At 36.4% G+C, this 24,487-nt stretch overlaps 1 long non-coding RNA gene across 1 annotated transcript in view; it reads right to left on the minus strand.

Moving 5' to 3' along the window:
• The window catches only part of LOC118968528 (uncharacterized), a 41,247-nt gene extending 18,344 nt beyond the window's left edge, over positions 1 to 22,903 (minus strand). Inside the window, exon 1 of the long non-coding RNA XR_005056262.2 lies at positions 22,745 to 22,903. This is a non-coding gene — a long non-coding RNA (uncharacterized lncRNA). The remainder of the gene's footprint in view (positions 1 to 22,744) is intronic.
• Positions 22,904 to 24,487: the final 1,584 nt, after the last annotated feature.

Consider the following 24,487-nt stretch of genomic DNA (forward strand, 5'->3'; position numbering starts at 1 on the left):
GTTTAGGGGAAAGTAAGGATAATTATATTGTTTACTATTTTCTAATGTATACTCTGAGCCAGTCACTATGTATTTTGAAAATACTCTGCTTAATTATATTATTTCTGACACAAATATTACTATCTCTGACATAGAGAAAAGTCCATCAAGTTTCCTTTGACCACATAATTCATACATGTCATCAGTAAGTTATATTCATGTGTATATATATATATATCCACACACCTAGGAATTGTATAGTTACACTAACTCTCTTTACCAGATGAGAAGCTTGGGAATAGGAAATAGTAAGTGGCATGACCAGGGTAATAGAGGCAGAGACTTACTTATTCCAATATTCATTTGGCACAAAGAAAGAAAGGATAATAGTTCATTCTGTATTCTTTTTGCTTTCTGTATGTATTAAAGAACCCTGACTAATAACATCTGGCTAAGTACATGGCTGCACCCTCTAAGACATTCGGGGTCAACAGACTTAGGAAGAGAAACGAATGACCAGGCAGAGTAAAAGCAGCATGCTGAAGAGTCTCCAGTAAACAGCTGGAGTAAATAAATAGGCTGCTATGACAAGATTTAGGGGGAAACGTTCTCAGGGAACTTCAGGAGAAGCTGCAAAGGACTGCAGTTGTGACGCCTGTAGAAAATTAGTGAGATTTTTATTCCATTGACGTTCAAGATAGTTACTGCATTGGTCTTTCCTGCCTGAGGTAGGTAACAATGATGTGTGCTATAAACACAAGCTGGTCTCTGACGTGGGAGGGGAACAGGTTTAAGGGGCAATGTTCTATTCCTTGGTTTATTACAGAGAATGAAGAGATCCTAGAAATTTTGCATAAAAGGCTGAAAAGAATATTCTAAAGAAAAATAAAGAAAAAGAAAGCTCTAGTTTTTACATAATCTTGGGCCTTCTTTGCCCCTTAGCAGACATTTTTACATGAGTAAAATGAACATTAAAAAGTTGCCAGCATTGCCCAGCCATGGTTATTTTAATAAATAAAATTAGGGAATAATAGCCAGACTTAGAGTCACTTGCAGATGAAGATTACAAACAAGGAAACATTTCTACCCATAAAAAGGAAAATAATGGGGCTAGGGCTCAACCATATGATACCTAATGTGATCCTTCCATCTGTGCAGAAAGAGAAAATTGAAGAGTGTTTAGTTGTGACAACCAGTAGAGCCGAAGTATTTGTCATAGCTCAAAGAAAGATTAATGACTAGGTATTTCTAGAATAATGTCTATGAATGTGGTCTCATAATTTTGTTCTCTTCTCATTTAATTTCTGCTTTGGAGATTAAGATCTATGAATAAAGTTAACACAATATTTTTAAGGGGTTTTTAACTAATCTTTTCAAGGCTGTAGACTAGCCCATTTTAGATTGAAGTTTATGGACGAAATTTGGGTCTAGTTATTGACAAATAGAAGCACATGTTATAGAAAAGAACAATATAAGTAGTTCTGCACAACTGGTACAGGGCCATCTTAGGGAGAATCTAAAATTTCTGAAGTTATATCATGTCATCAAAGGATAAGCTGGAATGAGTTTTTATGTTAACAGAACAAGTCAACGAGTACTTGAAAAGCTAGGACAGCAAAAGGCAGATCTTAGATTTTTTTTACTATAAAAACAAAGAAAGGATAAAGTTACTTGTATCTTCTCCAAATTAACTTAACACTAAAAAGAGCAAAACATGAAATATAGACAATTCCAAGATACAGAAGAACACAGTGAAAGATCATCTTGGTACATAGTTTATAGATCTATATATATGTTACATGCATAACCGAGAGCTGGAAAAACGGTGGTATAATTTCAGAATTACTGGAAATCACTGTTTACTGTATTTTGGGTCTAATACAAATGAAAATGTCCAAGACAGACAAATATTGCTGTAGCAGTTTAAGTTCTTTTTGGTTTAAACTTATACATTTATATATATATATAAAATGAATGTAAATTATATATATATATATATTTATATATATAATGGATGTAAATTATATATATATTTATATATATATATATATGTATAATGAATGCAAACTTTTCCTAATGGGAAGAATTTTTAAAAAGTGATGGTCAGACACAAGGGCATGCATGCATCTTGTTACTATATTCACCTATCTATATAAATGTAAATATAAATATAGATAGATACATATATATATATAGATCTTTTTTTTTAATGTCTGCAGATCATGAGCTTCCTATTCATAGAGGTAGCCAAGAAAAAGCTATCTGAGACGTTGGAGACAGTTTGTAATGTCTGAGAGGTTGGAATAGATGAACTCTAAGGTATTTTTCAGATTATTGGAATATAAGTGCTAAGAAATCATTGTCATCTCAATTGTCATAAGAAAGTATATTTGTTATATGACATGTCCATATTAAAAATTAATATATATAAACTTTAGCAGAAAACTCATATAGGCTGCTTTGTTTCAGTCTCAGAATTAGGCTCTTTAATGTGAGATTACTTTGAATGCCTGAATTCTTTGCTTCTTTCATTCTTGTCTAATTACTTTGATGTTAGTTAGCCAAACAAGTATAAGCTTTAAAGTTAGTTAGAGCTCAGTTGAATAGAAACAATAGCAAAATGATGATGCAATTATATCACTCTTAATGTTTATATAATCTAGATAACAAGATTTTTAGTGTATCACATAGTTTACCAAACCATATGCCTGGAATCTATATTAATTAGTAAAATGACACATAGGAACATCTCACAAGAAAGAGTACACTTTCTGTTTGGATATCTCTAATAGTATCTCTCCCATCCCCATCCAAAGAAATACCACCAGTATCAGCACCTCCACAATAATTACATCCCTCACACCCCTTACTAGCTATAGTGTTATGGTAGGAGAGGACTGAGTTAGAAGAAGACTAGAGAAATAGGGATTATAAAAATTGTGACCAATTTCTTTCTGAGATAGCCTAAAATGGGAACTCACATGACCAATAGAATTTTTTAATATTCTGCCTGAACAGCAATCTCCTTGTTTTTGATTAAAGGACCATAGTCAAGACCTATGGTTACTATAACATAAATCCTTATATGAAGTATGAATATTACTAAGTATATTATAAAATTATTTTATAGGGGTGGAGCCAACATGGCAGCATGAGTAGGACAGTGGGAATCTCCTCCCAAAAACATATATATTTTTGAAAATACAACAAATACAACTAATCCTAAAAGAGAGACCAGAAGACAAAGAAGACACAGGACAACAGCCAGACTACATCCACATGTGCGAGAGCCCAGCACCTGGTAAAAGGGGTAAGATACAAGCGTGGCCCAGTGGGACCCGAGTGCCCCTCCCCCCAGCTCCTGGTGGGAGAAGAGGAGTCGTAGCAGGGAGGGAGAGGGAGCCCAGGACTGCTAAACCCCCAGCCCCAGCCACCGGCACCAGAGCGCAGACACAGTGCATGTGTGGGGTCCTGGATACTAGGGAAACAGGGTAGCAAGACCTCTGAGCGGGTTCCGAAGCTGATGCCCCTGTGACAAAGAAAAGCGAGGGCTTTTTGAAAGTCTTAAAGAGACAGGGATGCAACAGCTGGATGGAAACAACACAGGTCACAGTCCAGCAGCTGGAAATTACAGGGAAAACCAGGTGCACAAACCCCCTGGGCAACAGCTCTGAGACCCCTCATGGAGGTAAACAGCCAAACAGCCCCCCGTCCATTACACCTCCGGGGCACGGCAAAAGCAGAGAAGCAGCCTAAGGCTGGCCACACCCTCAAAAAGGGAGCATCCTCCATACTGGTGGGACAAGACACAAAGACACAGTCTACATGCAATTACCCAACACAAGCTACTAGGGGTCGCAGTTGTCCAGTAAAGAAAGGCCAGTAGCAAGTGGAAACTTTGGACCCCCAGCTGACAGTCAATAGCACCTATCAATATGAAAAGGCAAAAAAATATGATCCAGACAAGACTAACCCAGACAGCTTTGGCATCTGCTATATCTTCTCCTGAGAAGGAACCTGAGGAGATAGATTTAACCAGTCTTCCTGAAAAAGAATTCAAAACAAAAGTCATAACCATCCTGATGGACTTGCAGAGAAATATGCAAGAACTAAGGAAGGAGAATACAGAAATAAAACAAGCTCTGGAAGGACTTCAAAACAGAATGGAAGAGATGCAAGAGACCATTAATGGACTAGAAAACAGAGAACAGGAATGCAGAGAAGCTGATGCAGAGAGAGATAAAAGGATCTCTAGGAAGGAAAGAATTCTAAAAGAGCTGAGTGACCAATCAAAATGGAACAATATCCGCATTATAGGGGTACTAGAAGAAGAAGAGAGAGAAAAAGGAATAGAAAGTGTCTTTGAAGAAATAATTGCTGAAAACTTCCCCAAACTAGGGGAGGAAATGGACTCTCAGACCACAGAGGTACACAAAACTCCCATGACAAGGGATCCAAAGAGGGCAATGCCAAGACACATAATAATTAAAATGGCAAAGATCAAAGACAAGAACAAAATATTAAAGGCAGCAAGAGAGAAAAAAAAGGTTACCTACAAAGGAAAACCCAACAGGCTATCATCAGACTTCTCAACAGAAACCCTTTCAGGCCAGAAGAGAATGGCATGATATCCTTAATGCAATGAAACAGAAGGGACTCAAACCAAAACTACTGTATCCAGCATGATTATCATTTAAATATGTAGGAGGGATTAAACAATTCCAAGACAAGCAAAAGATGAGGGAATTTGCCTCCCACAAACCACCTCTACAGGGCATCCTACAGGGACTGCTCTAGATGGGAGCACTCCTAAAAAGAGAATAGAACAAAACACCCAACATACGAAGAAGGGAGGAGAAGGAATAAGAAAGGAGAGAAATACAGAATCATCAGACCGTGTTTCTAATAGCTCAACAAGTGAGTTAAGATAGACAGTAAGATAGTAAAGAAGCTAACCCTGAACCTTTGGTAACCACAAACTTAAAGCCTGCAATGGCAATAAGTACATACCTCTCAATAATCACCCTAAATGTAAATGGACTGAATGCACCAATCAAAAGACACAGAGTAACAGAATTGATAAAAAAGCAAGATCCATCCATATGCTACTTACAAGAGACTCACCTCAAACCCAAAGATACACACAGACTTAAAGTCAAGGAATGGAAAAAGATATTTCATGCAAACAACAGAGAGAAAAAAGCAGGTGTTGCAATTCTAGTATCAGACAAAACAGACTTCAAAATAAAGAAAGTAACAAACGACAAAGAAGGACATTACATAATGATAAAGGGCTCAGTCCAACAAGAGGATATAACCATTATAAATATATATGTACCCAATACAGGAGCACCAACATATCTGAAACAAATACTAACAGAATTAAAGGAGGAAATAGAATGCAATGCATTCATTCTGGGAGACTTCAACACACCCTTCACTCCAAAGGACAGATCCACCAGACAGAAAATAAGTAAGGACACAGAGGCATTGAAAAACACACTAGAACAGATGGACCTAATAGACATCTACAGAACTCTACATCCAAAAGCAACAGGATACACATTCTTTTCAAGTGCACATGGAACATTCTCCAGAATAGACCACATACTAGGGCACAAAAAGAGCCTCAGTAAATTCCAAAAGATTGAAATCCTACCAACCAACTTTTCAGACCACAAAGGCATAAAACTAGAAATAAACTGTACAAAGAAAGCAAAAAGGCTCACAAACTCATGGAGGCTTAACAACATGCTTCTAAATAATCAATGGATCAATGACAAAATCAAAATGGAGATACAGCAATATATGGAAACAAACAACAACAACAACACAAAGCCCCAACTACTGTGGGATACAGCAAAAGCAGTCTTAAGAGGAAAGTGTATAGCAATCCAGGCATATTTTAAGAAGGAACAACAATCCCAAATGAATGGTCTAATGTCACAATCATAAAAATTGGAAAAAAAAGAACGAATGAGGCCTAAGGTCAGCAGAAGGAGGGACATAATAAAGATCAGAGAAGAAATAAATAAAATTGAGAAGAATAAAGCAATAGCAAAAATCAATGAAACCAAGAGCTGGTTTTTCGAGAAAATAAACATAATAGATAAGCCTCTAGCCAGACTTACTAAGAGGAAAAGAAAGTCAACACACATCAACAGAATCAGAAATGAGAAAGGAAAAATCACGACGGACCCCACAGAAATAAAAAGAATTATTAGAGAGAACTATGAAAATGTAGATACTAACAAGCTGGGAAACCTAGAAGAAATGGACAACTTCCTAGAAAAATACAACCTTACAAGACTGACCCAGAAAGAAACAGAATATCTAAACAGACCAGTTACCAGCAATGAAACTGAAACAGTAATCAAAAAACTACTAAAGAACAAAACCCCCAGGCCAGATGGATTCACCTTGGAATTTTATCAGACATACCACCCATTCTCCTTAAAGTTTTCCAAAAAATAGAAGAGGAGGGGATACTCCCAAACTCAATCTATGAAGTCAACATCACCCTAATACCAAAACCAGGCAAAGACCCCAACAAAAAAGAAAACTACAGAAAAATATCCTTGATGAACGTAGATGCAAAAATATTCAAAAAAATATTAGCAAACTGAATTCAAAAATACATCAAAAGGATCGTACACCATGACCAAGTGGGATTCATCCCAGGGAGGCAAGGATGGTACAACATTCGAAAGTCCAACAACATCATGCACCACATCAACAAAAAGAAAGACAAAAACCACATGATCATCTCCATAGATGCTGAAAAAGCATTTGACAAAATTCAACATCCATTCATGATAAAAACTCTCAGCAAAATGGGAATAGAGGGCAAGTACCTCAACATAATAAAGGCCATTTATGATAAACCCACAGCCAACATTATACTGAACAGTGAGAAGCTGAAAGCTTTTCCTCACAGATTGGGAACTAGACAGGGATGCTCACTCTCCCCACTGTTATTTAACATAGTACTGGAGGTCCTAACCACAGCAATCAGACAAAACAAAGAAATACAAGGAATCCAGATTGGTAAAGAAGAAGTTAAACTGTCACTATTTGCAGATGACATGATATTGTACATAAAAAACCCTAAAGACTCCACCCCAAAACTACTAGAACTGATATCAGAATACCACAAAGTTGCAGGGTACAAAATTAACACACAGAAATCTGTGGCTTTCTTATGCACTAACAATGAACCAACAGAAAGAGAAATCAGGAAAACAACTCCACACACAACTGCATCAAAAAGAATAAAATACCTAGGAATAAACTTAATCAAAGAAGTGAAAGACTTATACTCTGAAAAGTACAAGTCACTCTTAAAAGAAATTAAAGGGGACACTAACAAATGGAAACTCATCCCATACTCGTGCCTAGGAAGAATTAATATCGTCAAAATGGCCATCCTGCCCAAAGCAATATACACATTTGATGCAATCCCTATCAAATTACCAGCAACATTCTTCAATGAACTGAAACAAATAATTCAAAAATTCATAGGGAAACACCAAAGACTCCGAATAGCCAAAGCAATCCTGAGAAAGAAGAATAAAGTAGGGGGGATCTCACTCCCCAACTTCAAGCTCTACTACAAAGCCATAGTAATCAAGACAATTTGGTACTGGCACAAGAACAGAGCCACAGACCAGTGGAACAGACTAGAGACTCCAGACATTAACCCAGACATATACGGTCAATTAATATTTGATAAAGGAGCCATGGACATACAATGGCGAAATGACAGTCTCTTTAACAGATGGTGCTGGCAAAACTGGACAGCTACATGTAGGAGAATGAAACTGGACCTTTGTCTAACCCCATATACAAAAGTAAATTTGAAATGGATCAAAGACCTGAATGTAAGTCATGAAACCATTAAACTCTTGGAAAAAAACATAGGCAAAAACCTCTTGGACATAAACATGAGTGACCTCTTCTTGAACATATCTACCCGGGCAAGGAAAACAACAGCATAAATGAACAAGTGGGACTATATTAAGCTGAAAAGCTTCTGTACAGCAAAAGACACCATCAATAGAACAAAAAGGAACCCTACAGTATGGGAGAATATATTTGTAATTGACAGATCCGATAAAGGCGTGACATCCAAAATATATAAAGAGCTCACACACCTCAACAAAGAAAAAACAAATAATCCAATTAAAAAATGGGCAGAGGAACTGAACAGACAGTTCTCCAAAAAAGAAATACAGATGGCCAACAGACACATGAAAAGATGCTCCACATCACTAATTATCAGACAAATGCCAATTAAAGCTACAGTAAAGTATCACCTCACACCAGTAAGGATAGCTGCCATCCAAAAGACAAACAACAACAAATGTTGGCGAGGCTGTGGAGAAAGGGCAACCCTCCTACACTGCTGGTGGGAATTTAAATTAGTTCAACCACTGTGGAAAGCAGTATGGAGGTTCATCAAAATGCTCAAAACACACTTACCATTTCACCCAGGAATTCCACTCCTAGGAATTTACCCCAAGACCTTAGCAATCAAGTTTGACAAAGATAGATGAACCCCTATGTTTATCGCAGCACTATTTACAATAGCCAAGAATTGGAAGCAACCTAAATGTCCACCGATAGATGAATGGATAAAGAAGATGTGGTACATATACACAATGGAATACTACTCAGCCATAAGAAGTGGGCAAAATCCTACCATTTGCAGCAACATGGATGGAGCTGGAGGATATCATGCTCAGTGAAATAAGCCAAGCGGAGAAAGAGAAATACCAAATGATTTCACTCATCTGTGGAGTATAGAACAAAGGAAAAACTGAAGGAACAAAACAACAGCGGAATCACAGAACCCAAGAATGGACTAACAGGTACCAAAGGGAAAGGGACTGGGGAGGATGGGTGGTTGGGGAAGGATAAGGGGGGGTATTAAGATTAGCATGCATAATGGTGGGGAGAAAAGGGAGGGCTGTACAACACAGAGAAGACAAGTAGTGATTCTACAACATTTTGCTATGCTGATAGATAGTGACTGTAAAGGGGTTTATACAGGGTCCTGGTATACAGGAGAGCCTAGTAAACATAATATTCTTCATGTAAGTGTAGATTAATGATAACAACAAAAAAAAAGTAAAGAAAGAAAAGGGGGATTACTCCCTGATAGGATAAAACTAACTGTAAATCAACGATTAGTGCATGCTTTAAATATCCTTAATTTTGATCACTTAAATGGTGTCAGATGATCGGGTATGGATGTACATTTTTCTGATAATATTCCTTTCTCTTAAAAAAAAAAAAAAGCAGTTCTTGTGTGGTGACCTCCAATGAGTTCTACACAATGGTATAAAGGGCATATCAAAGTGTGGGCAAAGTGTCTGTTTGTGTTTATACAGAGGGTCAAAGCCTAATTTGGCTACCCAGAAAATGAACTAAGATACGATATGAAGAAGAACTTCCAACATCAGCACTCTCTGGAAGACTCATACCAGAAGATGATCATCAAAAAACCTCAACAAAGATCCACGCGCTGCTACAGCTGTAGCTTCATTCATCCCACCAGTTACTGGACTTGCCATGGGAATGAAGAAGGAGATATCTAAGCTGGAATGTGCATACAGTAAAAGAACAAACTTGATTGGATCTATACTATTGGAACTCAACCAAGAATTAGGAGAAGTGCAAGTTGTAGCACCCCAAAATCTTACAACTACGGACTATCTACTGTTAAAAGAACATATGGGATGTGAACAGTGCCCAGGAATGGGTTGTTTTAATTTGTCTGATTTCTCTCAGACTATTCAAGTTCAGTCGGACAATATCCACCATATCACAGATAAGTTTTCACAAATGCCTAAGGTTCCTAACTGGTTTTCTTGGTTTCACTGGAGATGGCTGGTAATTGTAGGTCTGCTTTGGTTATGTAACTGTACTCCTATTATGTTAATGTGTGTGTGCAATTTAATTAGTAGTTTAAAACCTATACATGCTTAAGTTACTCTACAAGAAGATATGTCAAAGAATTAATCCATCCTCCCATGTTTTCTTGCATCTGCTACTTCCCTAGCTTTTCTTTTTCTTCCTATTTACAACTCTTAAATAGAATTCGTGCCTCATATCAAATTTACTGAGTATCATAATTCCTCCAAGTGGTAAAGATACCTCAAGACGAATGCTGGGCATAGAAGCCACAGGGCATAAATATGCAAAGAAGTAAAAAGCTAACCTTTTCAAACAATAAGGCTTCTCTCTCACTTACCAACTTTACATTTTCCTGTATGGCCCCGGAAGATGAATAGTTAGCCAGAGATGGGTAGGATTCCTTAAGGGAGGAAAAACCTAAGACAGGCACAGTTGCAGGGGGGCCATCAGGTGAGAAATTGGGAATCAAAAGATGTGAGGCTTAGAACCTCACCCCCCCTGTTTTGAGAGAAATCTTCTGCATCTGTGGATGTTTTATTGCCCTTGCCTAGCTTGGATTAACCCATAGTCTACAGGCTCACACCTGATCATCTACATTTCCTCTCTTACAACACTAAACTGTTTTCTACCTTTATCTTGCATCTACCTACCACTTCATTTTATTAAAAATAATATTAATAATAATAAAGGGAGAAATGTGGGATCCACATGTAAATCAAGTATAAAAATCAAACAAATATTCATGTTTGAACTGATTGTTTATAGTTCATAATGCGTGATCAAAACCAAAATTTTCTGTGATGACTGCCCTTGTACTGTTCACCATGTAAGAACTTATTCACTATGTAAGAATTTGTTCACCATGTAAGAACTTGTTTGTTATGCTTCAGAAGATGGGAGACTGATGAAAATTAGGCTTCGGGTGGATTAATGATTGTGCATTGAGCATTTACTCCCCTAAACAGAATTTTATTGTTGTTAACAACCATTTGATCAATAAATATGAGAGATGCCCTCTCAAGAAAAAAAAATTATTTTATAAAATCATTTTCATAAAAGACACTAGTTTTGAAAGATTATATGAGATTTACCTCTTATTTGTTCATTGAAAGAACATCTATAATAAATTGCAATATTTCCTTTGAGTCAACTCTCAAAACTAGTGGATAAATATACAGGTGTAGAACATAATAAATTGTTTGACATACTATGCCAATTACAATGTGCAAAACCCTAGTTATGGTTCTGGCAGTGTTTTGTGATTTCCAGTTTTCACTCATCTGAATAATAAGAACAAAACATTAAAATAGGAAAATTCATTACCTGTCAACATGAATTATGACAAAGAGTAAATAGGCAAAATAAGACATAGTTGGATAAATATAAAGAAGAAAGCACAATCTTTAGCTATTATACTAGAATTATTTCTCAAAATAAAAGTGAGAGATTACACCTTCAGAAAATACTAATAGCGAGGAATTCCATTAAAGATGGTGGTGTGAGAAGAGAGACAGATGCTTCCTCCTAAAACTGGATACAATTAGAAAATATAGTTCATGCAACTAATCCAGAAAAAGCAACAGGAAAGAGAACGGCGCCAGACTGCACACACCTGGAGAAAAGAGCAGACCTCACTGAACAGGGCACCAGTACCGCTCCACTGCGACCCCCAACATTGCTTCAGGTGCTGAGCAGCTCCAGAAACCACAGCTTCTGGACACTAGAGGGTGCCATATACAAACACGAAATGCCAAAGAAACCTTCTCCAGAGTAAAATTATTAATACAACTCCCAAGTAAGATTTAAATGAGATGGACCTCGTGACTCTTCCTGAAAGGGAGTTCAAAATAAAAATCATCAACATTCTAACAGAGGTATGGAAAGACATCCAAGACCTCAGGAATGAATTCAGGTCAGAGATCCAGTCATTGAAGAGCATGATGGAGGTTATTAAAAGCAGGCTGGATATGGTGGAGGAGACAATAAATGAAATAGAAACTAGAGAAGAGGAATACAAAGAAGCTGAGGTACAGAGAGAAAAAAGGATCTCTAAGAATGAAAGCATATTGAGAGAACTGTGTGACCAACCCAAGCATAACAATATTCGCATTATAGGGATACCAGAAGAAGAAGAGAGAGAAAGGGATAGAAAGTGTCTTTGAGGAGGTAGTTGCTGAAAACATCCCCAATCTGGGGAAGGACATAGTCTCTCAGGCCATGGAGATCCACAGATCTCCCAACACAAGGGACCCAAGGAAGACAACACCAAGGCACATAGTAATTAAAATGGGAAAGATCAAGGATAAGGACAGACTGCTAAAAGCAGCCAGAGAGAGAAATAAGATCACATACAAAGGAAAGCCCATCAGACTAACATCAGACTTCTCAGTAGAAACCTTACAGGCCAGAAGGGAGTGGCATGATGTATTTAATGCCATGAAGCAGAAGGGCCTGGAACCAAGATTACTTTATCTGGTGAGATTATCATTTAAATTTTAAGGAGGGATTAAACAATTTCCAGATAAGCAAAAGCTAACAGAACTTACCTCCCACAAACCATCTATACAGTCTATTTTGGAGGAACTGCTATAGATGGAAGTGTTCCTAAGGTTGAATAGCTGTCAGCAGAGGTAATAAAACCACAGTAAAGAAAGAAGAACAGCTAATTACAAAGTAAATGCAAAATTAAATTAGCTATCCCCAAAGTTAATCAAGGGATAGACAAAAAGTACAGAATGTGATACATAATGTATAAAGAATGAAGGAGAAATAGAAAAGAACCTTTAGATTGTGTTTGTAACACCATACTAAGTGAGTTAAGCTAGACTCTTAGATAGTGAGGAAAATGACCTGGAAACTTTGGTAACCACGAATCTAAAGCCTGAAATGGCAATAAGTACATACCTATAGATAATCACCCTAAGTGTAAATAAACTGAATGCACCAATCAAAACACATAGGGTCACTGAATGGATAAAAAAACAAGACCCATCTATATGCTGCCTACGAGAGACTCACCTCAAACCCAAAGACATGCACAGACTAAAAGTCAAAGGATGGAAAAAGATATTTCATGAAAACAATAGAGAGAAAAAAGCATGTGTTGCAGTACTAGTATCAGACAAAATAGACTTCAAAACAAAGAAAGTAACAAGAGATAAAGAAGAACATTACATAATGAAAAAGGGCTCAGTCCAACAAGAGGATATAACCATTATAAATACATATGCACCCAACACAGGAGCACCAGCATATGTAAAACATATACTAACAGAACTAAAGGAGGAAATAGACTGCAATGCATTCATTTTAGGAGACTTCAAGGCACCACTCACTCCAAAGGACAGATCTGCCAGATAGAAAATAAGTAAGGACACAGAGGCACTGAACAACATACTAGAACAGATGGACCTGATAGACATCTATAGAACTCTACACCCAAAAGCAACAGGTTACACAATCTTCTCAAGTGCACATGGAACATTCTCCAGAATAGACCACACGCTAGGTCACAAAAAGAGCCTCAGTAAATACAAAAAGATTGAAATCCTACCAACCAACTTTTCAGACCACAAAGGTATAAAACTAGAAATAAATTGTACCAAGAAAGCAAAAAGGCTCACAAACACATGGAGGCTTAACAACACACTTCTAAATAGTCAATGGATCAACAATCAAATTAAAATGGAGATCCAGCAATATATGGAAATAAATGACAACAACAACACAAAGCCCCAACTTCCGTGGGATGCAGCGAAAGCAGTCTTAAGAGGAAAGTATATAGCAATCGAGGCATATTTAAAGAAGGAAGAACAATCCCAAATGAATGGTCTAATATCACAATTATCGAAATTGGAAAAATAAGAAAAAATGAGGCCTAAAGTCAACAGAAGGAGGGACATAATAAAAATTAGAGAAGAAATAAACAAAATTGAGAAAAACAAAACAATAGAAAAAATCAATGAAACCAAGAACTGGTTCTTGGAGAAAACAAACAAAATATATAAGCCTCTAGCCAGACTTATGAAGAGAAAAAGAGAATCAACACACATCATCAGAATCAGAAACGAGAAAGGAAACATTACAAAAGACCCAACAGAAATACAAAGAATTATTAGAGACCACTATGAAAGCCTATATGCTAAGAAGCAGGAAAACCTAGAAGAAATGGACATCTTCCTAGAAAAATACAACCTTCCAAGACTGACCAAGGAAGAAAGACAAAATCTAAACAAACCAATTACCAGCAAAGAAATTGAAGCAGTAATCAAAAAACTACCCAAGAACAAAACCCCCGGGCCAGATGGATTTACCTCAGAATTTTATCAGACATACAGAGAAGATATACTACCAACTCTCCTTAAAGTTTTCCACAAAATGGAAGAAGAGGGAATACTCCCAAACTCATTCTATGAAGCCAATATCACCCTAATACCAAAACCAGGCAAAGACCCCACCAAAAAAGAAAATTACACACCAATATGACTGATCAACATAGATGCAAAAATACTCAACAAAATATTAGCAAACCGAATTCAAAAATACATCAAAAGGATCATGCACCATGACCAAGTGGGATTCATCCCAGGGATCCAAGGATGGTACAACATTAGAAAATCCATCAACATCAACAAAAAGGACAAAAACCACATGATCATCTCCATAGATGCTGAAAAAGCATTCGACAAGATTCAACATCCATTTATGAAAAAAATGTCTCAACAAAATGGGTATAGAGGGAAGGTACCTCAACATAATAAAGGCCATATATGATAAACCCACAGCCAACATCATACTGAACAGTGAAAAGCTGAAAGCTTTTCCTCTAAGATCGGGAACAAGACAGGGATGCCCACTCTCTCCACTGTTATTTAACATAGTACTGGAGGTCCTAGCCATGGCAATTAGGCAAAACAAAGAAATACAAGGAATCCAAATTGGTAAAGAAGAAGTCAAACTGTCACTATTTGCAGATGACATGATAGTGTACATAAAAAACCCTAAAGACTCCACTCCAAACCTACTAGAACTGATATCGGAATACAGCAAAGTTGCAGTATACAAAATTAACACACAGAAATATGTTGCTTTCCTATACACTAACAATGAACCAATAGAAAGAGAAATCAGGAAAACAATTCCATTCACAATTGCATCAAAAAGAATAAAATACTTAAGAATATACCTAACCAAGGAAGTGAAAGACCTATACCCTGAAAACTATAAGACACTCTTAAGGGAAATTAAAGAGGACACTAACAAATGGAAACTCATCCCATGCTCTTGGCTAGGAAGAATTAATATAATCAAAATGGCCACCCTGCCCAAAGCAATATACAGAGTTGATGCAATCCCTATCAAATTACCAACAACATTCTTCAACAAACTAGAACAAATAGTTAAAAAATTCATATGGAAACACCAAAGACCCCAAATAGCCAAAGCAATCCTGAGAAAGAAGAATAAAGTAGGGGGGATCTCACTCCCCAACTTCAAGCTCTATTACAAAGCCATAGTAATCAAGACAGTTTGGTACTTGCACAAGAACAGAGCCACAGAACAGTGGAACAGAATAGAGACTCCAGATATTAACCCTAACATTTAAGGTCAATTAATATATGATAAAGGAGCCATGGACATACAATGGGGAAATGACAGTCTATTCACCAGATGGTGCTGGCAAAGCCGGACAGCTACATGTAAGAGAATGGAGCTGGATCACTCTCTAACCCCATACACAAAAGTAAATTTGAAATGGATCAAAGACCTGAATGTACATCATGAAACCATAAAACTCTTAGAAGAAAACATAGGCAAAAATCTCTTGGACATAAACATGAGTGATTTCTTCATGAACATATCTCCCCGGGCAAGGGAAACAAAAGCAAAAATGAACAACGGGGACTATGTCAAGCTGAAAACCTTCTGTACATCAAAGGACACCATCAATAGAACAAAAAGGTACCCAACAGTATGGGAGAATATATTCATAAATGAGAGATCCGATAAAGGCTTTACATCCAAAATATATAAAGAGCTCATGCACCTCAACAAACAAAAAGCAAATAATCCAATTAAAAAATGGGCAGAGGAGCTGAACAGACAGTTCTCCAAAGAAGAAATTCAGATGCCAACAGACACATGAAAAGATGCTCCACATTGCTAGTCATCAGAGAAATGCAAATTAACCACAATGAGATATCACCTCACATCAGTAGGGATGACTAACATTCAAAAGACAAACAAAAAGAAATGTTGGCAAGGTTGTGGAGAAAGGGGAACCCTCCTACACTGCTGGTGGGAATGCAAATTAGTTCAACCATTGTGGAAAGCATTATGGAGTTTCCTCAAAAAGCTCAAAATAGAAATACCATTTGACCCAGGAATTCCACTCCTAGGAATTTACCCTAAGAAAGCAGCAATTAATTTTGAGAAAGACAGATGCACTCCTATGTTTATCGCAGCACTATTTACAATAGCCAAGAAATGGAAGCAACTTAAGTGTCCATCAGTAGATGAATGGATAAAGAAGATGTGGTACATATACACAATGGAATATTACTCAGTCATAAGAAAAAGATAGATCCTACCATTTGCAACAACATGGATGGAGCTAGAGGGTATTATGCCCAGTGACATAAGCCAGGCGGAGAAAGACAAGTACCAAATTATTTCACTCATCTGTGTAGTAAAAGAACGAAGAAAAACTGAAGGAACAAAACAGCAGCAGAATCTCTGAACCAAAGAATGGACTAATAGTTACCAAAGGGAAAGACACTGGGCAGGAGGGGTGGGAAGGGAGGGATAAGGGCAGGGAAAAAGAATGGGGGCCTTACAATTACCATCTATAATGTGGGTGCATAGGAAAGGATGTGCAACACAGAGAAGACAAATAGTGAGTCTCCAGCGTCTTACTACACTGATGAACAGTGACTGTAATGGGGCTTGTCGGGGGGGACTGGGTGAAGGGGGGAGTCTAGTAACCATAATGTTCTTTATGTAATTGTAGATTAATGATAATAAAATGAATTTAAAAAATACCATTAGCTTTTACTAATACAAGCTTAAATATAAGTTTCTATGCAATACTTTGAAATTTATGATTGAAATTTCATGTGTTCTCCATTATATTAGATTGCAAGCAAAACTTTTTCTAAGCCTCCAGATACAAAATTTTGGTGACTATAAAGTGAGGACTGTTTCAGCAAGAGATGGTGAGTAGAAAAACAGAGATAGACTTAGGGAGAAGCATCGAGGCTATCATTTAGTCGGAGACAACAAGCAGCTAATTTAGGGCAATGACAAAGGAAGGATTTAAAAGAAATGGAGTACAATAGAAATTTTAAAAACTCACAATTTATGACAATTGTACTATCTTGTATTCACTCAGCCATCATATATATTCCAAATGTCCTAGTAGAAATTATTGCATTAATCCACACAATTGGTTTCTGACATGGATTGGAAGCAGATGGTTATTACTCCTACTTAAAAGTTGCTAAAAGTTACACAGCGAATTCAGTGACTTTCTGAGTAAAATCAGAATCTAAACAATCACAAATTTTAACTCACTCATCTACTTCCTAGCTTGCATTACCAATACAAAATGCCTTTAATTTCTTTCCCTTTCAATTGCTGAACACTTCACTGTTTGCGGGATGTCAGTTTGTTATTTTCAAACAGGTGATTAGCTGCCTATGAAAAAACATTATTTCCCTTTAACTTTTGAGGACTTCACAGTAAATAACATTGCAAAGGAGAGAGGAGCTAGGGTACTAGGAACATCCAGAAAACAAAACAAAACAAAAGACAATTACTTCTCAACTCTTTTGAAAGGCAAATATATAATACATGTCTAAAAATCAAACTGATGGAATCTAATACTGATCTCTGACAATGATTTGAAATATTCCCCTAATACCACTTTTCATTTTAGATTTTAAATGACTAGAGGACACTAGCATAAATCACCCTTTTACAATAAAAGCTGGTGATTTCCTCTCAATTCAGGCAGTAAGGCAGTGTCACTTCACTTCAATGTGGCCATCACAGGCACAACCAAGATAGCCATCTCTCAAGTCATATTGTAAAACTAAATTAAAAACAAATGAACAATGCTCTCTAGCATTTACTAGCATGGGAAGGTGTTCCTAGCGTTCTTAAAGCTTATAGCATACTGTTAGTCATCATGCTTCAAATGAAGACATTCTGGAACAATCTTGAGCTTTCTGGTTCCTAAGCCAGCCAGCCTGTCAACATGTGAAAATCAATGTTATCAGTATCTCTTCCACTGTAAGGATTACTAAATAGGGGTATATCCACAGTCATCATTGGCACACCTGGTCACAGGAACACATGATTTACACAGCTAGGTTTTATGATGAGAGAGATTTTAGCAGATGAGGTATAAAATTTGAAAATATGCAGCCAGAGAGATGGGTAGTATGAAAAACCCTTTGTTCTGTAAGCATCAGTCTCCTTCAGATTTTGTTCATAAGTCTTTCCAGCTAAATAGAAAAATGACAAAATTTTGAAAGAGTAAATGAGTATGTGGGAAAATAAATTAGCTATCATGAACTGGCATAGATAAATGCTCCACATTTAGATGTTTTACCATACATTACAATTGAATAAATACGTTGGCCAGGATAACACCAGAAAACAAAAGACATAAATATGGAATTGGCACATGAAAATGTAAGGAACAAATTCAGAAAAAAAATTCTGAAAAGGTATTTATAATTACCTTACTCAGAAGGTAAAGTAGGAAAATGTAGAAGGGACCATCCAGGGGATTTACCTGGCTGTGTTTGTCTTTGGACCTGCAATGTTATGCAAATTTGCTACTTAAAAAAAAAACAAAAACAGGATGGAAGTAATGCATTTGTTAAGGTGTCTTCTGTGCACAATTTTAATCCAGCACTATTGTACCCAGTTAAGTCCCAGTTACTAAATAATAACTTGTATTGCATTATCTCCCTTGAGAGAGAGAAGATTCATCCATAAAAATATCCTAGGGATATACCATGAACCAGTTTTCTTTTTCAGTTCATATACCATGAGCCAGCTTTCTGCTGTAATAATATTTAGTTAATGATGTCAATTTCTTATCTTTAACTTTTTTTAGTGCAAAATATCATGGAATGCTAATATACTGAAGAGTCTTGTTTTGCTAACTCAATGCTAACAATATTAGATAGCCATATGTATCTCAGAACTTTTCCCAGTACTTTATTACTCTGTATATTATTTCACATACATGTACACATTAATAAGTACAATAACTTTATAATCTTATTTTAGGACAAAAATAGCCTAATGCATATAAAAAAATAAAAGTATTAAAACATAAATACTAAACAGTTGTCAAATATAAAGCCGATCTTGGATGAGCAAAAATATGTAGAAATTAACACTTTCAATTGCTTTTCAAAATAAAATGTTGAAATTTGATTCAACTCAGCCCAGATGCTAATTACTGCAAGAGGCCTTCAAACATATACCAACTTTAAGTAACAAATCACTTTTCTAAAGTCTCAGAGCAATTTATTCATGTTTTATGAAAAAAAAATCTTTCAACCATTCCATGTAATTCAACATGTATTTTACATCCTCTACTCCTCTAGAAAGTTTTAAGAGCAGGAGCTTTACCTGATTAATTTTTTTAAATGGTTAATATTTTAATCAGCAATATTTTTAAATGGATGAATGATGCAGTAGTATATGACAAGGCTACAGTTCTTATCTGGGGTTCTGTGGCTGTTGAGAATGACCAGTCTCAATTTCTTGTGGTTGTAGAACTAAGGCCCCTGTTTTCTTGACACATTATTCCAATCAAATTCAAGCATACAAAGGTGCACTGAATCCTTCTTGTGCTTTAAATCTTTCTGAATTCCTTTCTGTCTTGCCTCCTGCTTTTAAAGGGATCATGTGATTATACTGGACCCCTGCTGTTGGATAATCCAGGGTAATTTTCCTGTTTTAAGTTCAACTGATTAATAAATCTAATTGCATCTACAAATTCCTTTCAATATGTTAAATAATATATTCAAAGTTTAGGGATCAGGGTGTGCAATCTTCTTGGGAGCCATAATTCATCTACTACCTCCATCTTGTCTAAAATTTCATCATCTAATAAATATTTATTGGAATATATAAGTAGACTTGTATTAGATTACTATTCTTAAAGATGACACTAGAGTCATTTTTCACATTCATATTTCAGTGTGAGAATTGGTTTAGTCAGAATTTTAGCTTTTAAAAAGTAACTTAAGGAATAAGACTTGTATAAATGAAAGGAAAATGTAGGATGATGGTGCAGTATTATAGCATGGACAGATATTTCCCAGGGAAAAAGTAAAGAGTGACCTGAGAGGAATACTAAAGTGTGGCATTCTGGAAAGGGATACTAGAAGGTAGAAGAATGAATGGGACAGAGACAATAAAGCAACTTTCCATGGACTATGAATTATAATAATCAGCTTGATAAGTTAACCAGATCTTCAATGTCCTTTCTTCTTTATCAATTACCCAAGCATCACACAGATATACACACATGCACATATACATACATGAAAGTGTCTAAATAGGTTTGAAACAGAGGTACAAGAAAATATTCTAATAAATTCCTTGAGTTGAGAAACCTGACTTTCCCCTGAGCATTGTAAAGTGTTTTCATAAAATAACAACAGAGTTGGGGTTGAGGGAAAGGGACAATAAAAGTAGAAGGAAAGATATAACATACAACTATTTCAATGGTTTCAAAATACCCCTTAACTTCCAGGGATAACCTTGTCTATTTAATTATTGTAATGTATATTTAAAGAAAGAAATCATTTTCTTTTGGAACAAATATTGAGTTCACAATAATCCAATCATAACCTTAACAGGGAGAGAAACCAATCTCTGTTTCACTTCACTGCACCATAGCATTTAATCTCTCTCTATTGATAGTGCATGCAATTTTCATTAGAAGAGCTTTAAACATCAGAGGTAACATTTGGAGGCAGCAGCAGATTCACGGAAGCTCTTTAATATTTGGTCACTTCATAATTAGATTATAACTTTACAAGAAAGCACATGCAAGGTACTGGGTCACAGCTTTAAAGTTAGAAAACCATTAAAATCACCCAGGGTGTATCATTACTTTGAAATGACTTATAAGCAGTTTCATTTGACTGCCAAACATTTTTATAATACCTTTCCCAAAGACAAATGTGTTCAGCTTGATTTGTGTTTGTCTTTGCATTTAATCATGTTTGTAGTCTCTTTATTTTGAATTTACAATTAATCCTCTTTATATTTATATAACACTATTTTAAACTTTTTCTCCCTAAATTTATCTTAGTGGGTGGTTGCTTATTACAGTTTTATACTGTTATAACTGTTATATGTGCATAGTGCTTTGAGCATCCTGACAGAAGGTATTTTATAATTTTATTATTTTTTGTTCAAACTTTTGCAAATAACATATTCATAAAGTCTAAACCATGTAAACATGACACAGATTCTAATGTTGTTCAGAAAACCATTATCAAGAATATTTTCTGTAAATGTAAATTAACATTTTATATATTACTGGGCAAACTGCATGTGAGATGGGCCTGAAGTTAGTCACCTTTCCTCTGATGGTTGGTAGGTCAGACATCTGCACATCAACAAAGAATACAGCAGTGAACAGGTAGGCTAAAAGTGAATGGATTTTTTAGTTGTTTTGGTGGTGATGGTACTCTAAAGGAACATTAAGGAAAATAGAAATTATAGAACAACAATGGGTATGAGAGTGAGGAAACTGGGATGTAGTTATAATTCTTCTTCTTACTAAGCTTACCAGTATATCATCTAATATCTAGAATTTTGTTCAGCATGAGCATGTGTGAAAAGGTGAAGCTGAGCTAAAGCTGTACCATTGTACTTTCTAGTTCTAAAAGTACAATAGTCTGTGGATTGAAGTATGTTCTCCCTGTCCTTAAACTATTATGTGATTGTAAGATAGGCAACGTGGCAGGAAAATGAACTCTTTTAAGACATTAAAATGATTTAAAGAAAAATCATATATGATAATAGTTAATAATACAAGCTCCAAATTAACTGTCTGCCCTCAGTAGTTTGACTAATGTCACTGCTCCATTCCATAGAAGTGGGAGTATTTTGAGATAATTAACAAACAAATGTTATTTGAAAAGAGAATATTAAGGTATGATAACTAAAAAGAACAAAAATTAAATTAAATGTTTATGCAATTAGTAATAGGAATCCTGATAGGAGGAATGAACATAATCAACAGGCTAGTTCTCACATGTGGGAAACTTAAAAACTGAGACAGAAAAAAAAAATTAGGAAAATTCACCCAGCAGAGATGATTTATTTGCCAAATGTGACCAAGGATTTTCACTAATTCCTTATTAAAGAGTGGATATAAGTCCATATCAGAACTCCTCTATATTTCTGGTTCAGGATGGTTAACACAGTACACAAGTTTTTTCTTCTTCACCTAAATCCATTGAAATGACAGATACATATTTAAAAAATAAACACATAAAAGTGCTGTGAATAGGAAGACCAGCAGACAGAATCTTTATAACAGATGAAACAGAGTGAAGAAAGCCACAGTCCACAACAAGGAGCACGTGAAGCAACAATAGTCATGGGAGCAACGCTGTCCAGAGGAAACCAAGAGATTCAAAGGAAACAAGTTTAGTGACAATGGTTACTAAGGAGTTTGAATGGGACAGTGTAGCTCATGAAGAAGGTGGTTCCCTGCCTGGGGCAAGTTCCTTAGGAATCTGATGAGACTGAAGGAAAACAAGGAAAAGGGTAGGTTGGGGATTAAAGGTGTGTTTCTCACAGGCTCAGTCTCTCCCCCGACGGTGCTCCAGTTGGAACCCCAGCTGCTCCACTCTCTCTCTCTCGGCGTACACTCCACCTCCTCTTCCTTAGCTCAGCTCCCCAGGTCTCCATCTCTGAGGCACACTCCACCTTCCCTCACCCCTTCCAGGAGGAACTCTGTGGGGGAGGTCCCTGGTGACTGGCTGGTGCCTGACCAGTTACATACCAGGAAGGAAGGAAGGAAAGAATGGCTGCTACTCTCCACCCTCTATCCCTGACCTGCAATTCCATAATAGACCCATGGCTCTGCCACAGTAAACATCACATTGATGTGCAAGCAGGCCCTTATATACATATCACTATCAAGGCCAGGTGGCAATTATAGTTGAAAACTTCCATTTGCCAAACAGACAGAAATAATTTTAATGGTTTAAACCCTTTATATGCAATTGTAGAACTAGGATGCCCTTACAGTCCATATGCAAGCCCTGTACTGACAGGAATACTGATTACTCCCAGACCAAGACTAAAGAACTTCTCTCTGCAGAAACTGAACAAACTATCTGGGATGACTAGTGATTCTAGTCTAGGTATTAGCATGACAGAACTTTTCCACCTTTTATTTAATTTAACTAATATTTTATTTTATTTTTGTAAACTAGAGAGAAAGCTAGTTTTTTATCTGCTCACTACCCTCATGTCATTAAAGGGAATGCTGGGTCAGCCCTCTCATCCAAAGGAGAAACATTAGGGAAAGTGACCTACAGAAAAGCAGAAGAAACTGGTATCAACTAATACAATATGAGAAATATTTGAAGATATGCCTCAGCCAAACATTAAATGTAATAAAAGAATGTGTATGATATATCAATGAAAGAGCAGGCATAATCTATATAAATACAAAGAATTTTAAGATGGAAATACTATAGCTTGCAAAGAAATCAGCTTAAATCAGAAATATAACAGAGGGTACATAGAAAAAAATGTGTGTATACTTGTCTTTTTTTTTTTTTTTTTTACATTTTTTAAGCATCTGAACCTCCTATTTCATTTGAGAAATCTGTTAAGATGTTGCTCTTGGGGGAATGTAGCTGCAAATAAACAACTCCACAGGTCGTTCCACTGGTGGTGATATGGTATCCATTATCCAGTGGCAGCAATGTCATCAGTGATGTATGTTGTCCAATGGAGGTTGGGCCAATACTAATGTCCAATTAAGGCTATAGTAGCTCTCCAACCAGTGCATTCTACTGACACTCACTGTCTTTCTAGCTGTCTGGATCCCTTTTATTCCTGCATAGTTTCAGAGTATGAGTTACTAGCTATTCAATTAATTCTGTGAGCTCTATTTGCCCAATATTTCTATTCAAGCTTAAGACAACTGGAGGCAATGGCAGTGTCTTTGGTTTTCAACCAAAAACTCTGCTTAGTATAATTAACATCTCAAGGATGAAAGAGAAGATAAATTAGCAAATGTGATGATTAAAAAACTTCTCCCCTCTAGATTATCATTCACAAAAGAAAACATAAATGGCAAAAACAGCAAGCCTAGACTAGTACACAATAAAATCCTGTAGGGCAGACATTGTGCTTTCCTGTTACTCTGATTATGGGGAATATTTAGTTCAGATTCTCATTTTGCTTCCTGAGAACACCCCTACAATACTAAGCAACTCATTCTATATGATTGTTGCTTTTCCCTTATCCTACATTGCCATATTGGAAGCAAATATAGATTAATATGCTGCCTTTGTTCACCTGT

Source organism: Manis javanica, chromosome 8 (assembly GCF_040802235.1).
Source record: "Manis javanica isolate MJ-LG chromosome 8, MJ_LKY, whole genome shotgun sequence".
Taxonomy (NCBI): domain Eukaryota; kingdom Metazoa; phylum Chordata; class Mammalia; order Pholidota; family Manidae; genus Manis; species Manis javanica.